This window comes from Periplaneta americana, chromosome 9 (genome assembly GCF_040183065.1).
Source record: "Periplaneta americana isolate PAMFEO1 chromosome 9, P.americana_PAMFEO1_priV1, whole genome shotgun sequence".
In the NCBI taxonomy this organism is placed as follows: domain Eukaryota; kingdom Metazoa; phylum Arthropoda; class Insecta; order Blattodea; family Blattidae; genus Periplaneta; species Periplaneta americana.
In genome coordinates, this window is record NC_091125.1 from 142,245,346 (window position 1) to 142,263,358 (window position 18,013).

Genomic DNA, 18,013 nt, shown 5'->3' on the forward strand with positions numbered 1-18,013 from the left:
ATATTATCTGTAGTAATGTCACGAGAGGTCTGAGATCTGCTGATAAATCCACGAGCGAAGTGGATTTATCTGGGAAATCTCAGACCTCGAGTGACATTTACTAGGACTATTTCGTGAATAAAATAAAAATTTAAATAATATATTCCTAAAATTCGATCACAAAATGTTAATAATTGTATATTAACGAATACGTAACCTATTCAGACATTGTGAAGTTGAAATACTCGTAGATGAATATCGATTATTGCAATAAAGAAATTCGATGTTATTATTCAGTAATTCCAATTGCGAAAAGCGAAATACAGGTTTAACATTGTTAATTACATGTACTGCACTTTTCTCTTATTATTATAACAAATACATTTTCATTATCTGCTGAAATCATAATTTAATTTAACAGTAACAGTGGGGACAGCTATATACCAATGCTTATGTATTCACAGCGAGACATGTTGCTACACAGTGAAGCCATCTCTGTATAGATAGGCCTAATTAAAACAAGAATTTTATTATGCCATACGAAAGGCAGTTTGATCAAAGACATTATTACTATGCAAGGTCTTTGAGTTTGATATGCGATGATGTTACATAAATTTGAACGTCTATTAATTGTTTAATTTCAATACAAATGTTATAGGCTACAATTTTATAGGTTACGTTAGGCCTACCTTTGGAAGCAGGACCAATGTCAGCTGTGCCCTGTTTCGACCGTTACTTACAATGAGTGCTACACGAAAGCATTTTTTATAGCTCGACAAACGCATTCTCGCTGTAGTGTGTAACGGAACTAAAGCTGCATCTACACAGTTCAATATTCCAATCGCGTATGCGTGCAATCTGGGAAGAATAGAATCAAGTTAAAAAGGTACGTTCAATTAAGATGCATAAAGATTTTGTGTCTACATGGTGCGCCGTTTTGAACGTGGTCTTCACTGCGTAAATATATTAATTAATATTAGATATCAATCTTGCATTCATTGCTTTAAAGTTGAAAGAAAAGTTTAACCGTGTAGTTGCATCTTAATGTATTAATGATCATCAATTTACGGGGAAACAGTTGGCGACAACGACTAAGCAAAAGAACGACCATGCGATAAATTGATAGCGATAAATCTAGCTGCAGAAATTATCGCAAAGTCTGACTGTGATTGGTTGGAATTCAAAATTTCATTACACTTCATTGGTCGAAAATGGAATGACGTCATATAAACGAAATAGTCTACTTAAATTATGAACACTTTTTTATGGTACGGATTATCCGATTTTTTCGGTTAACCGTTCACTCCACCGCCTTCATTACCGCGGATAATAGAGGTTCTACTGTATATTCAAACTCCGCAAATATGCTTTGCGGTCACAATAACAACTACCCCCACCGTTCTCCCCTCCCCTATTGTGATAGCTCGGATAATATTTTCCTTGTGCGCGCGCAGCACTGATTACTCCATGCGAAGTTATGGCACAGTCACTCCTCCAGAGCTGGCTGGTGCATAGTAAAGAAGTGTAATGCCAAAATAGTGACAATTGTTGAAAGTGACATTCTTTCAAATACAGAAGTAAACAACAACCATGAAAACGATGTGACTGTACACCGTCAAATAATAAAAAAAAATGCAGCGAAACACAAAGCCAGTGAAGAAGACTTGATCGATGGACCTTCAAAAATCTGTTCAGCCCCACAAATTCAGCATTTCCTCCCTCATTATGGACATCAGAATCATTAGATCGAGACAGCACCTCAAATACGTGTGAATGTTTCCATGCACAGTTTGAGAACCATTTTATTAAGGTAAGCGTTCACTACATCGTATCGCACGCATCGGACGAATCGCACGGATCGGAAAAAGACTATCTTTGCTGTAATTGTTATGTAACCGCGTTCACTATATCGTATCGGACGCATCGCCTCTCGGGAAATCCGTCCACGTTTCTTGGATGGGCAACTTTTCCGATGCGTGCGATCATGGCCTTCTTTAATAAATCAATTTTAATTGGTCAACTGTTACTATTATGTTGTGCCATGTTCAGTGTCGCGCCAAAATGGCAGACAGAAAACTTATTTCGCGTGTAGAAAATTGCGAAGAATTATATAATTTGAGGCGTTCCCATTACAGTAATAAAGTCGTTTCTTGCAAATATATTATGTAACCAATATTTCTTTCGTTTCTTCCTCTTCAATTAAGACGCATGAAGCAATTACAAATTCTTATTCGCTAACAGACGTAATTAATAGACCTAACCTCAACTCCTTTGCTTTCAGTAATGTCAATATCGTACGATGTCATGTTTTAAACAGCTGATAGGGGAATCCGATGAGGAGATGAGGTGAAGCCGTTACAGTGAACGTACTGCACTTAAAATATCCGTTGCTTGCGATTCGTGCGAGGAGTGCGATACGATGTAGTGAACGCTTACCTTGAGTCCACATCCGAATACATTTGTATTTATTGAAGCTCTTCGAGCTGCACAGATAGATGCTGGTGTTAAAATGAAAAGTAATAGCACTTGCAAACAAAACTGTAACCTTAAATATAGAAAGAGAAAACAATATCTGCAACAATTACAACAGCTCTATAATAGGAACCACACAACAAGGCTACAGTACTTACAGAGTGCTTTATATCATTACAAAAAAATAAGGAAGGAAATTTTCATAGGCCTACGATGGATTTTGTCCTGATTGTTTTTAACATCATTAGTAAGGAATTTTTAAACCGGCAGCATTGATCGACATAAAGGCATATGCTTCTGGTCCTAAGCCTAGAACAGATTACACAATATTGACATTACTAATAATTTGTTTACTCTGAAGTGTGAAGGAAATTTACTCACTATTGACGTGAAAGAGTGGGAATGATGGATGAGGGGAAGATAGTTGCGCACTTTGATACAACGTAGACGGTTAATTTTTTGTTGCGGAGCTTGATATTGCCCGAAGCGACAACATTAACTGGTAAAACGATATATCCTTTTATCTCACACATTCCTATGATACACACTAATATACTTTTCGATTTTAAGCAATTGCAATTTCCAGTGAGACTAGCATTCGTAATGACTGTATTAAAAATAAAGCTCAAGAACAATCGTCCAATGATCTAAATATCTGTATACAGATACTATTTTCGCAAAATAAAGAAAAACAAAGAATGGATGAATATGAGAAATGAATTCAGTGATACTTTGGCCATGTAATGTAGTATGTGAATGTACGTACGTAAGCTCACTGAAAATAACAATGTATTAATTCTAAAATATATGTATCTTAAAATAGTGTTGTTAATGTCCGAATATGTGTTATTGCTAAATTATATTTGTATTATCATGTCGCCAATTTACAGTAGTATGTTTGTTAAGCCTACTGGAAATAACAATCTGTTAATTTTTAAAATACGCTTGTCTCAAAATATTATTCTTCAAGTCCAAAAATGATCAATTGTGAGATTATACTGTATTCTGAATATAAAATAAAAATGATATGATTAATATATTATATATTTGTCATATGTCATTTTTCAAGTCATATTAAAAAAACCGTGTATGATATAAGCGGGCTATAGCGGTCAAGGGGTGAAAAATTCTCCACTTTATATTATATTATTTTTATTTGCATATTGATTCTTTTGTACGACCTATAAAGAGGTAAATTTTAACTCACCATGACACCCCAAGCCGGTCGAGGGGGACCGGGGGGTGCAATGGTGGCTCTCGTGCTCTTCTTTTCGGCCATTTTTCGTCCTATAATCAACCACTCCTCTTCGTTCTCTCTTCTTTTTCATCACTATTTCTCTCCGCCGGCCGCCATTGCATGCGGAACGGCCACCACTTCATCACAGCCATTTTCACCTCTCCATCCCCGCTGTTTTGTTCTTGCCACGTCCGCCACCATGACGGGATTTGTTAACAATGCCTGATGAGGCTTCATTCTTCTTCCCCTTCTAATTCTTATATCTATTATTAGGTTAAGTTTCTTAGGTTTATAACTCCCGTCTCACCAGCGGGGATCTTTCCTATCTCCGTGGTCCTGTCCCATGGTTTCGAGCGCGACTTCCAGCTTGTGTGGCCCGACAGGGCGCCCAGCAACGAAGCAATAGTGGACCCTTCATACTGCCCCTATATGCAAGTCTAGGTGCGGAGCCCGGAGCAGTAGTCATGTACACTCACGTAGAACCCCAATGGGGGTCCGGAGCGACTTAAACGTCCCGGTGACCGACTCTGCTCGCCGGGGCGGATATATCGCTCCGACGTGTTACCGCTGACGTATGGGTGTCGCAGTGTAATCAACCACAAGTCCCCTGAAGCTGCTTGCGGTCTAGGATTGCTCCGGCTTTGGGAGGGTCGGTCGGAGTTAGCCGCAGTAGTCTGGCACTTGTATTCGGTGTAGAGTGGGGAGCCACGGGCGGTTATTCCCGTGGTAGGGGCATAAAACTGCGACACGCCTCTGGTGTAAGACTTGCCATTAGGTGTGTAATGACCAGTTTGAAGGGTAACTTGGGTGAAGTGGGTTGCTTGGGATCGGGCTGTGGGGGGGGGGGGTCCCCACGGCCGGCAAAGACCGCGAAGAATTCTTAGGTGTCTTTTTCTTTCGCCCCCCCCAGTGGCAGGCTGACGCCGAGAGTTCCGTAGGGGGGGCCAGTTCAAAATGGCCTCTTCGCGCTCCTCTTCTCCTCCCTCAGAAAAAAATAATAAAAAACAGAAGACAGGAATTGATACGACTGGTGGTCAAATTTTGACGAAAATTGCTATGGACTTGGACCCTGAGAACGTAACTGTCAAAGTGCCGCCTCCGAAGTTTATCAGTATCACCTTGGACGGAACAGAAAAGACAATGAAAAACATTAGTCCATTTTACGTGAGACGCGCACTCGACGGACTCGTTGGGAAGGTCAAAAATGCAACTCGCCTACGCAACGGTAGTCTCCTCGTCGAGACGGTATCTCCAAAACAGAGTGAGACGCTGTTGAAAGCGAAGTTGTTAGGGTCTTACCCTATTAAAGTCGAACGGCACTCCTCGCTGAACACCACGCGGGGAGTAGTTCATACGGATTCTCTGGACGGTATGTCTGATGAAGAGATCCAACTAGAACTGGCGGAACAGTCTGTGTCCAAGGCTTACCGTTTATTACGTAAGCGGGACGGACAGATTATTCCGCTGAGCACTGTCTTTTTGACCTTCGAAAAGCCTGTCCTACCAGAATACAGCCTTGTCGGGTACGAGCGTGTCCCAGTTCGTGCGTATGTGCCGAACCCAATGCGGTGCTTTAGGTGCCAACGGTTCGGACATACGCAAAAACGTTGCACAAACAACATCGTATATGCAAGGTGCGGCGTTTCTGACCATGGGGAATCCCCGTGTGCCAGCGCCGAGCACTGTGTGAATTGTGCTGGGGACCACGCCTCCAATTCTAAAAATTGCCCAACGTATAAGGTAGAGAAGGATATCCAAGAACTGAGAGTCCGAGAAAATATTATGTTTTTCGAGGCGCGTAAGCGTATTTTAGATCAACAGAAAAAGGCGACGGAAAAGTCCTATGCAGCAGTTTTGCAAAAGGCAACACAAGCAATAGATGTATTTACGCAAACGCCACCTCTTGTTAGTATACCTGGGAAGCGTATTGAAAGCGCAACCCACACGTATGTAGACGTTGCCACTCAGACTGCTGAGTCAGACGACTCGTGTGGCCTTGACATAAGGCCTTATATTCCAAAAAAGATTATTACCGTGGCGACAGAGAAAGACTCTACGCCTGGTAGATTGCCGCGACGTCGCGCTCCCTGTTCTGGTGACGGGTCAAGATCACGGTCTCGATCAAGATCACGATCGGGCGTGCGGCGATCTGCGAGCGAATCCCCACGGTCGAAGACCAAACAGTCTCAGTCAACGGCGCGAAATCCTAGAAAAGATAAGAAGAGAAAATCACCCGTCAAGCCACCATGATAATTTAGATCCACATAATGACTGATATCATACAATGGAATGTGAACGGTGTACGCAGCAGATATGCAGAACTACAGCAATTGATCTATCGTGAGAACCCTGCTATTTTATGTCTACAGGAGACACACCTCCGACCTGAACATTCCCTGAAAATCTCGGGATACAATGTTTACCGGTATGACCATCTTGCCGGTATTCGTGCTAACGGAGGTTGTGCCCTCCTTCTCCGCCAGAATATCTTTTCCTCTGTTCTAAACATTAACAGTCCTCATCAATGCATAGCTGCCAGAGTAACCTTACCTACCATACAGTTTTCAATAGTCTCCGTTTATATGCCCCCAGATACACCCTTTACAGTACTTGAAATTCAACATATTCTTTCACAGGTACCTGCACCATATCTCTTGGTGGGGGATTTCAATGCATCCCACCACTCTTGGGGCTCAAATTCCGATGACGACAGAGGAAATAAAATAGCAGAGGTATGTACCCGTCTAAATCTTGTTACCCTGAATTCAGGGGAAGCAACACACCTTTCCTTGGCTTATGGTACATACTCCATGATAGATATCTCCATTTGTAGCCCAGTTTTGTCCACGCATTTCGAATGGTCTGTGATTCACGACCTACATGGTAGTGACCACTACCCCATCCGAATGCGTATGTCCGCTTTTCGTCCTGCGGAATCTAGATCTCCAAACTGGGTTATTAAAAAGGCGGACTGGGTCGGATTTTCGGAGTCCATATCATTCGATGATAACGGACATGAAAGTGTGGACTCCGTAGTAGACCATTTCTCAAATATGGTTATCAAGTCAGCGGAATTATCTATCCCCCGGTCGTCCTGCAGGCCAAAACGCTTCTCTGTCCCCTGGTGGTCGGATGCCTGCAGAGATGCAATCCGAGACCGCCGATGTGCCTTACGCCAATTTGAGCGCCATCCGACCCAAGAAAATTTTGTCCAGTTTAAACGTCTTCGAGCAAAAGCTCGTCGCACTGTATGCGATGCTAAGAAGACGTCCTGGACAAACTACGTCAATTCAATGAAAAGGAATGTCCCATCTAACATCGTATGGGACAAAGTCCGTCGAATAATGGGGAAACGTAGTTCTGTAATTTCGGGAATAATAAGCAATGGATTAACGACCACCAGTCCAATAGAAATTGCAGAAATATTCGCTACCTCGTTCGCACAGATTAGCAGCTCAAATAATTATGACCCGGAATTTCTGAAAATCAAAGATGCTGCGGAAAAACGAAACCTCAATTTTATATCAGATAATACAGAGTATTACAATACACCGTTCACATCCGAGGAGCTGGAGGCGGCACTAGACACATCCCCTGACACCTCCCCTGGCCCTGATAACATCCATAACCGTATGCTTCGCCATCTTCCGTCTGCTGGAAAATCCTTTCTTCTGGCAATGTATAACAGAATATGGACTGAGGGAGTGTTCCCATCTGCTTGGCGTTCCGCCATTGTAATCCCCGTCCACAAACCAGGAAAGGATATTTCTGTGTCTGGAAGCTACAGACCAATTTGTCTCACCAGCTGCGTATGCAAGGTTATGGAAAGAATGATAAGCAAACGCCTGATGTGGGTACTCGAATCGGAAAACCGATTATCTAACATCCAATATGGTTTTCGTAAGCACAGATCCGCCGTAGACCATCTTGTTCGGCTAGAGACCGCCATTAGAGATGCTTTTCTCAAGAAGGAACATCTTGTGGCGGTCTTCTTTGATCTAGAAAAGGCTTACGATACCACATGGCGGTATGGCATTCTGGAAACTCTGCATGACTGGGGACTTCGTGGTAGTCTACCAACGTTTATTGCGAAGTTCATGGCAGAGCGGTATTTCCGAGTTCGAGTAGGCACCACACTTTCTAACGAACACCTCCAAGAAAACGGCGTTCCGCAGGGTTCTGTATTAAGCGTTCTCCTTTTCTGCATTGCGATCAATGGAATTGCCCACTGTGTGGGTAACCGAGTATCTTCTCTGTTGTATGTTGATGACTTCAGTTTATATTACAGTTCCCGATATCTTCCGTCCATCGGTCGACATTTACAGCTGGTCATCAACGTACTATCAGAATGGGCTGTTCGCAATGGCTTTAAATTCTCCACTCAGAAGACGCAGTGTGTGCACTTTTACAACCAACGTGGACTACATCCACATCCCGAACTGCGTCTTAATGTAGTGGAATTGCAATATACAGACACTGCGAGATTCTTGGGCCTTATCTTTGATTATAAGTTAACGTGGGAGGCGCATATACGTGATTTGAGAAGGCGTTGCGAGAAATCCTTAAACATCTTACGCCTTTTGTCAGGGGTCCGATGGGGTGCAGACCGTACAGTGCTTTTACGCCTTTACCGAGCTCTTATTCGATCAAAGCTGGATTATGGGTGTTTTATTTATGGCTCAGCAAATAAATCTAAATTACGTCTTTTAGATACTATACATCACCATGGGATACGACTCGCTACAGGGGCTTTCCGAACCAGTCGGATAGCGAGTCTGTACTGTGAAGCAGGAGAACTATCACTGTATCGGCGACGTAATATTTTGTTGTGCTCATATGCTGTTAAGCTCCGCTCGCAGCCTGAGCACAATTCTTACGACTCTTTCCATCATTCGTCTCTTTACGGCCGATACAGTGAAAATCCACGGAGACCTCGTCCAGCAGGTGTGCGGTTTCGTGAACTGCTCTCTGAGCTGGATATACATCTACCATCATTTCGCACACTGGAGTATACCACCACTCCACCGTGGATTATGCGACGTCCCATGTTTGATATAAGTCTGAGCCGCTGTTTTAAGAATTTTACACCAGCTTTTGTTTATATACTTCGTTTTAGTGAACTTTTATCCCGATATCCAAATTATTCATTAGTTTTTACTGACGGATCCCGGATAAATGATTGTGTTGGTTGTTCCTTCGTTACAAATGGAGAGATATTTAAATACAGACTAAGCCAATATACTAGTGTTTTTACTGCTGAACTCTACGCTTTTTACAGAGTTTTATTGTTTTTAATTAGGCAACCTCGGGGGAGATTTCTTATCTGTTCCGACTCTTTAAGTGCCATCCAGTCCTTGCAGTCTTTTAATTGTGATGATCCGCTTGTCCTAAGAACTGAGCAGCTGTTCCATACTCTCCTTTGCTCTGATTATGAGATTGGAGTAGTGTGGATTCCTGGCCATGTAGGGATTCCAGGAAATGAGGCCGCGGATGCTGCAGCCAAGGCTGGCGCACTGGATGGCTCTCTGGTATATTGGCGCGAGAGGTGGCAGGACATTCGAAACTACGTGAAATATAAAATTTGGTGGCAATGGGAAGGAGAATAGTCTGCACAAGAGGGAAACAAATTACGAAATATAAAGAATACTGTTCGAGTTTGGGATTCGTCTACAAGAGCGTCGCGACACGAGGAGGTTTTACTCACCCGGTTGAGGATTGGCCATTGTCATCTGACACACGGCCATCTCCTACGTGGCGAACCTCAGCCGGAGTGCGATATGTGCCATGTTCCACTTACGGTGGAACACTTTTTATTGCGTTGCAGGAAATATGACCATGCACGGAGGCAATATGGAATTCGGCCGACATTACGTGACGCTCTTGGAAATGATTTTAATTGTACAAATGCAGTTCTGAGATATTTATCAAATACAGGATTGGATAAGGTGATTTAGATTTTTATTGATCCGTTTTACTTATCCTCCGGACCCTTTACATCCGGAGGTTACATTTGTTGTTTTATATTTGATTTTACATTGTTGATATTTCGGACTCTATACATCCGAATATTTTATAAAATTTTATAGTTTGAAAATGTGATTCACAAGTTATCTCTGGTGGCCTTAGTTTTATTGTTTTATTTGTTCGTGTTGAATACCAGCTAGTGTGGTAGAACTGCTCACTTTTATGATTCTGCAGAAATCACCTTATGCCTACTGCATTTGTGTGCCTCATTTTATCGTGACAACGCTTTTTAGTTCTTTTAGCACTGATTATTATATTGTTTATGTACTTGTTATATTAAGAATTTTAGATAAGGGCGCAAATAGCCATAGTAGCTGACGCGCCCTTCTTAAACCCTACTACTACTAGAAGCAAAAATAGGGCGTTACTTTTGCATCCTTGTACAGGGACATCATTTTATTTTTACTAACATTTTTAATATTAACCTGTCTATACCTTTAGAGAACCGGAAACACCGCTTGCTCCCGCCTGCAAGACTGAAGTTCCATGATACTGGCGTAAAACACAAATCACTCTACTAGGTATAGGAAGGAAGAAAGGTAGTTCATCCATTTACGTAAACTAGGAAATATCGCGATTTTGAGTTTTATAATTTTCATTAGGTTTTTCTTTAATCAAAGTGCAGTACTGTATTAAGAATAAGTGTTTTTACTCACGAAGTGAGTTATCCATACGAACGTAGTCATTATGCAGTGCATATTATACTGTCTACAGCACATTAGCGTGCAATATAGAGAAAGAAGTTAAATTGAAAAATAATCATAATATGAATATTTAAACACAATTTTGAAAATGGTGGGCGTTCATTTCGATACAGGGTTCAGTTCTTTTGTGCATATTATCGCACTATAGACTATTGCATCTAATTCGAATTGCCAGTTTCGTCCTTCGTACTAGTAACTCATGTTGAAATAATTCTGTACCTTCTCTACGTACTGTAAATCCAATCTTCACTTCTGCCCGACCCGAAAATATAAAAGTACTCAGACATGCTATCTACTGTCCGTCCAAGTGGTTATGCCGCAGGATTGTAGAAAGGGAGGAAATCACGTGACAGTTAATTACTTAACGAGGCCCTTTTATTTAAGTTAAATTAAACAGCTGTATAATATTACGTAAACTTCCAGTTCCTAAGAGAAATTAATGTTTTCAGAAAAGAGCTAAGACAGCCCAGCTATTACAGAGGGGCGAGCAGAAGCAGGTGGGGGAAATCGGGATGCGACGTAGGCAAACGGACAGTACCTGTGCGAAAATATGATTCAATATTGAAAGCACTTTCGTCACTGGAAAACGCGAACATATTTCTGGAACGTACTATACTCAGTAACTCAGTACTGCTTACTATCTGCGGCCTTGGTTCTGTGTGGAGTTGGAATTTCCTTAGTAGAAGGGGTGGGAGTGAAGTACATTCAAAAACTCAGGTACAATTAAAATTGAAGTAAAAATAAAATGATGTTCCTGTACCTGTTTAAATCGTTTTCTATATGCATACAATAATAATAATAATAATAATAATAATAATAATAATAATAATAATAATAATAATAATAATAATAATATGAAAGACACTCTTTCAGCTTTCCCAATAACGCGGCTGCCTCATTGGACAAACCATAACAAACACAAAGAGTGAAAAAGAAACAGACCACAAAAGAGAAATGTAGAGAACGAACAAAAAATGGAAAATTAATATAGGAAGGATAATAGCATACTTATAACAGGCCTAAACATAGTAAACAAATAGATTAGACGTTCAAACAAAAGTTCTTCCTTTTAGGAAACAAAGTACAGGTGGTATTTTAAAATGGCGAGTGATCCTCTGATAGCAGCAAGGGAAACATCACGAAAGAAGTCGTTGTTCAGCTGGAACTTCTTGTAGAAACTGACAAAGAGGCGAGGTATAGTGCCCCTAGCGCCAACAATTAGCCCAACTACTTCAATGAAGGTGAGGTGATAATTCTCATAAATTCTGCATTTTTCTGCGTGCGCTTCAGCGGGCTGTTTTTCCTGTGCCTCGAACATGTTAATCTCACGGGTCACGACAGGTTTATCGCATTTTTTCAGTCCGTGTATACTCGTTATGCTCTCGTATTTCACATGCTACATGAACAAAAATAACGGGATAAAAAGATAATATTTTATTCAGTAACGGAGACTGGATATCAGTTGTGACATAGCTTACCAGATCCGTGAAACTACACACGCTATTGACACTGCAAGCGTTTCTAGAAAAAACAGTAAACTGTCCTTCACTCAGTTCTTATTGACCGTTACAAATGAGTAGTGTGCTCTGATATAATTGACCTAATTTCATGAGAATACTTTCTCGTGTGATGGAATATATTTTTTTATAGGACAGTAATTTATTATTTTTGATTGCAGATCTTGAAAACTAAGGAAAAGTGCATCAAATATTGGATTGTTATCTTGACATGGTCCTGTGTTTATTTCTGAAGAGACAAATAGAAATCAAAAAAGTGTTAAAACATTAATTGATCAGAAATAACATTTGTTCTGAAGAAGGTTTACTTATTTGGAAGAAATGTTACCGCTTACAATCTGCAGAAGCTCTGTTGACATAATGATAAAAAAGGTATCAATGACAATATCGTATATATCTAATTTACATATTGGCTAGCGATATCTATTACAGTGAAAGATTATAAACAATATTTCATTCTTAATTTACAATTTCATAATGATCGATATTTTTCAATATTAAAAAACTAACGTAATTTTCATAATTAACAAATATGTTCTTGCGAATGTGGTGCGTAGTTCTGAATTTCATGTTACTAGCAGCTTCAGCACAGCAGCAAGATTTTCTTGTTCAGTGTGTGGAAGAAATTCAACTCCACTCAAGATTAAAAAACATTGCAATTTCCTGGTGTCCACCTTCAACCGAAAAACAAAAACATCCGTCATCAATAGACATTGGTTTACGTCCTAATATTTTCAAGGAAACTAACAACAACAATAAATTCACAGTAATCCTAACCGAAATATTAAAAACATTAGATGCAACATTTGTGAGTGTATCCTGTGCTAATAACAACTCATATGAAAGTTTATTTCATAACAGTTACGACACCTACATTCTTATCATTCATCATAGAGATGTGACGAATATTATGAAAGATGTGAGGGCTCAGATTGTGAAATTAAAGGAATACAGTGAGTGGAACCCACGTGCGATGTTTATTGTGTTGTTGACGGAGGCGCTGACTCATCAAGAACAAATAGCTGAAGCCTTGCTTTCGGAACTCTGGAAGTCGTCATACATATTAAACGCTATTGTTTTATGTCCAGTAGTGGATGTAATTTTGAAAGATAATTTGAACACAGAAGATGCAACTCCTAGGCTAAACTTGTACACACATTTCCCCTACAGTCCACCAGGAAACTGTGGTAATATTACTAAAGCATTTCTAATAGATCGGTGGGTCGTAGACAACAGTGGTACCGGACGTTTCCTGCGGAATTCAATTTTGTTTCCAAATAAAATTCCACACTATTTTCAAGGATGTCCCATAACGGTTTCTGGTTTCGTTGAACCACCGTTCATTATAGAAATAAAAAATTCTTCAGAAGACCAATTGATCTACGAGAGCGGTTTCGGAGTCCGACTTATCGAACTATTCGCAAAACATATGAACCTGTCCGTAAGATACAGAGAAGCGCCTCCTAATGGTGAGCTTTTTGGACGTCCACTAGAGAACGGATCGTGGACGGGTGTGATGGGTGAGGTAATGTCAAAGAAATCAGATACTACTATTATAGGAGTGTGGAACTCATGCCATGTATTGAAAAATATCGAGTGCAGTGTAACTTATTTAACGGATGAAATGAAATGGTATGTTCCTTGTGCCAGACCGTATCCTTTTTGGTTGAGCATCATCAGAGTGTTTCGTTTTGAAGTCTGGGTTATATTCTTTGTGTCTCTTCTTCTAGTCTCGATATTCACTTATTCTTTATTGAAAATACGAGTAAGATTCATTACTACACGTCACAATTCTGAATTCAGTGGATACAATACATATACAAGTTGTTTACTTAATATCTGGGGACATGTACTGGGAGTTTCAAGTGCAAGTGCACCAAATTGCATTCCTGTTAGGGGACTTTTTCTGTGTTGGTTGTGGTATTGTTGGTTTTTCAACGCAGTTTATCAGACTTTCTTAGTTGGATATTTTGTTAATCCTGGTTTACTAGAACAGATTTCGTCAGAAGAAGAGTTGATTAATTCCGATATGGAATTGGGAATTCTTGCTCATATCACAGAATTATTTCCAAAACTTGGAGAACCTCCTTATGAACATCGAAACTACTGTGCAGATTTAGAAGTGTGCCTACATAGAATTGCCTTCGAAAGGGACATTGCCGTAATAAATTCTGACGTGGATATGAGCTACTTAACAGCGAAGTATATGGACGGATATGGAAATCCTACTATTTGTGAAATTGAGGAAGTATACACCGATCAACAGATTATACTACCAGTGTCTATGGGTTATCCAATCTTACATAATTTAAATAGTGTCATGCTAAGAGTGATTGCAAGTGGCTTAGTGGATCAGTGGTGGAATGAGCTAAAGTTCAATGCAGCTCTCTCCCTCGCTGGTGATTTCCAACTTCCTGAGAGTGACTACGTGATTTTTTCATTAGAACATTTACAATCAGTTTTTGTATTTCTGTGTGCTGGTTATGTCATTTCCATATTATTATTTGTTGCAGAAATATTTCCAAACGTGAAGAAGGTCTTTACACATCAGGCGCATTTTACATACTATAATTGAGATGTTGACATCGGTCCCATTGTCTGCTGGAAGTGATAACTAATGATGTTTGAAATGAAATGTGTTGCTATTGTTTAATAATTTTGTGTCATCTAAACTTTGTATTCCATGAAGAAGTGATATAAGTGTACAGATGGGGGACGTAGGATACTTTAAAATAGATTGAAAACCATCATACTTTGTGCAATTAATTGCAGGGATAGTTATAAATTTAATTTTGAGATTCGCAGACCATTTAGCACGTATGAGTGAATTCAGAAATGCATATAGAGTTTTAGTTGGGAGGTCAGAGGAAAAAGACCCTTGGGGAGGCCGAGAGGTAGATGGGAGGATAATATTAACCTGGATTTGAAGGAATTGGGATATGATAGTAGGACTAAATTAATCTTACGTAGGATAAGGACCGATGGCGGGCTTATGTGAGGGCGGCAGTGAACCTCTCGGTTCTCTAAAAGCCATTTGTAAGTAAAGGAAAGTGATATAACTCTGCAGTGTAGGGGAAACATAGGATAAATCGAAATAAGTAGAAACTATTATGCTTTTAGTAATTAATTGCATGGTTAGTTAGAAAATCAAGCTAGAATTCTGTGTATCTAGTGTGTCAACAGCTCTTCCGCTGGCTCACCTACGACTAGACACGAACTCAGATGTGCACAATAGCTTTCGTCCCTTTCTCACCGCAGTAGGTTTGCGAAAGTCCTAAGATCTGGAAATAGATACGAGCTAATATTTCTATATTTTAATTTGCAAGATAAGCGTTATTTTTACTTAAAAATTGGGAAGGGACGAATCATTCCTTACCAGTGTCTGTAAGAGAAAACATTAGAATCCTATGACTAGTACTTACTGAGTAAAAGAATGGTAACTTTTAGAGGAAAATTATTTTTTTTTTGTAGTTAGTTTTCTTGGAAAATTTGCTGTTCTCGGATTATTAATTGCCGTCCTCTCTGTGGTTTTGGCGCAAATTTTTCCTCGATAGTGAAAACTACATTCCTCCCTTTATACATAAATAACTACTTATGCTGATGTTTGGAATTTTTGCATCCGATGTTTTATTGATTTTGTAACTACATATGCAAGATATTTTTGTTTCTTTTTTCACCTGGTGACAATAAATTATTAATTATGTGTTATCGAATGTTAGCTTTTATGTCTCCAAGATTTGAGGCTATCATATGCAAAACTCGCCTTATGCCGATAAAATGATTTGTCAGAAAACAGGAAAACCCGTTATGGATATGGACAGTTTTGCATTTGATAGTAGTTTTCTGAGCTCTATGGAAGAGGAATTAGACAAGATTTGCACAAACCGACTATATCAGTAGGTAGAGAGCTGAAAGAAGTACAGCATCCCATATGTAATTCATTTTTTTTTTTTTAATTTTGGATAAAGCGAGTTTTGCACTTGATAGCCTCATTTGTTAATAAATACTGATCTGAAACACAACTAACTTTTTCTTCTTCTTCTTCTTCTTCTTCTTCTTCTTCTTCTTCTTCTTCTTCTTCTTCTTCTTCTGCTTCTTCTAAAAAAATGCGACTATTTTATAATGGTAGCGATATTTTAATTACAATGCTTTAATCAACTTAATAAGGCTTTTCAATATCTAACTAATATTTCAAGTCCTTAGGGCATAAATAGCCACAGGGGCTGTAGATCTGCGCAAATAAATCATTACTACTTATACACAAGAGTGACCTTATTAAAAGTGTTAGCATGCTATTTTTCGCTGCTTATTCCTTGTAGTATGCATATTATTAATACATTATTTTAAGAATCGCACTTGCCACATATTTAGAATTTTTTCAATAAACATATGCAAACTATCAATTCGAATATAATTCTTAAGGCTAACTTACCGCAGCAGATTCGTTCTGGGCGTTCGGAGTTTTATTATAATATCGCTCACTTCCCTGCATTTCCGAATTTGTCACCTAATAGTCTAATGTGGAAAGAACATTACTTCTTTGTAGTATTCTAGACTAAACCTGGGAATAAAATTTGTATCTCTGAGGAGAATCTATTTTTCTTTACATTAGCTTTGGAATAAGAAATAGCAAAATTTTCGCGTCATCTATTTCATTTAGGCCTTCAATATTACCGCGATTGGAGGCCTTGCAATAGATATATTCCCGTGGCATTCTTTATTTCGAGCTTGATCCGCACGGAAATCCGTGTAGATTGACGGAATTCGGTCATGCGGACAGAGGCGATACAGCCAAGTGGGCGATGCTCAATTTAAAGTAATGCAAAGGATAAAAATTCGAACGCGTCGAACGAGTTCGTTCCGGTAAGTGAGCGAATATCTTTAAGAGAGATTGTAAATTGTATTTCTACATTTCTATATTTTTGACACAAATTTACAATATTAAAAGCAAAAATAGGCTGTAACGGACGCACTCGAATTGCATGCGAGGTTAGTTAAGGTCAGAAAAGTAAACATTGAATTGCATTCTGGGATTTCTGAACACACTTGATTTGCATGCGCGCGATCAGGTATTGTGGCTGGCCAGTGTACAGACACAAGTCAGGGCGTCAACTATGTCTGTTCATTCGAAGTTTTGCTTATGGCCATTTCTAAACTGTTACCAAATGCAAACCGAGAAGACTGTCGATTTCATCTGGGACAATTTTTTTGGAAAATATTCAGATATTAGTCTCAGTAGAATGTACGAACAAAAGGACTCCGAAATCAATAATTTTCTTAAGCTTTCCTTCGGATTATAGTTCCTAAACCTCAACCAAGTAGAAGATTGCTTCACCGACGACGTAATGACCATAAAACCAAATGAAAGACGAGTGGATGATTTTTGTCATTTTATTTTACTAAATTATATCATGCATGACAGCATGTTTCCACCAATCTTATAGACAGAGTTCTCCTCGTCTTCATTGCGTACAACCAACGCATGTGAATCTTTCCATTCCCATTTGAACAGTTTTTTTTATCCTTCCCATCCAAATATTTAACAGTTACTAGATACTTTAAAAGGTATTCAAGGAGAAATATATATACAAATATTACGGATTTATTAATTTGACCTACAGAATAATCTCTGTAATGTTGACAATTAATATTTGAGGAGAAAAATTCGCTCCGGCGCCGGGGATCGAACCTGGGTTGACACTAGACATATACATCAACATATAGGTATGCCTAACTTGGAGTCAGGCCACAAAGGGAAACACTGAAGGAGGAAGATTCGATCCGGTGCTGTGGATTGAATTCGGCGTAGCTCTGTGGTCAGAGCGCTTGGTACGTAGAACCAAGGACCCGGGTTCGATCCCCGGCACCGGAGCGAATTTTTCTCCTCAAATATTAATTGTCAACCTTACAGACATTATTCTGTAGGACAAATTAATAAATCCATAATATTCTCATAGCTAGCAGTGCATCATAACTGCGGAATCCCGGCCAAATAAGTCACTCAACTGAGTGCGCTCCTAGTATAATGGCAGTTGACATTAGACATATACGTCAACATAGGCCTTTATGCCTAACTTGGA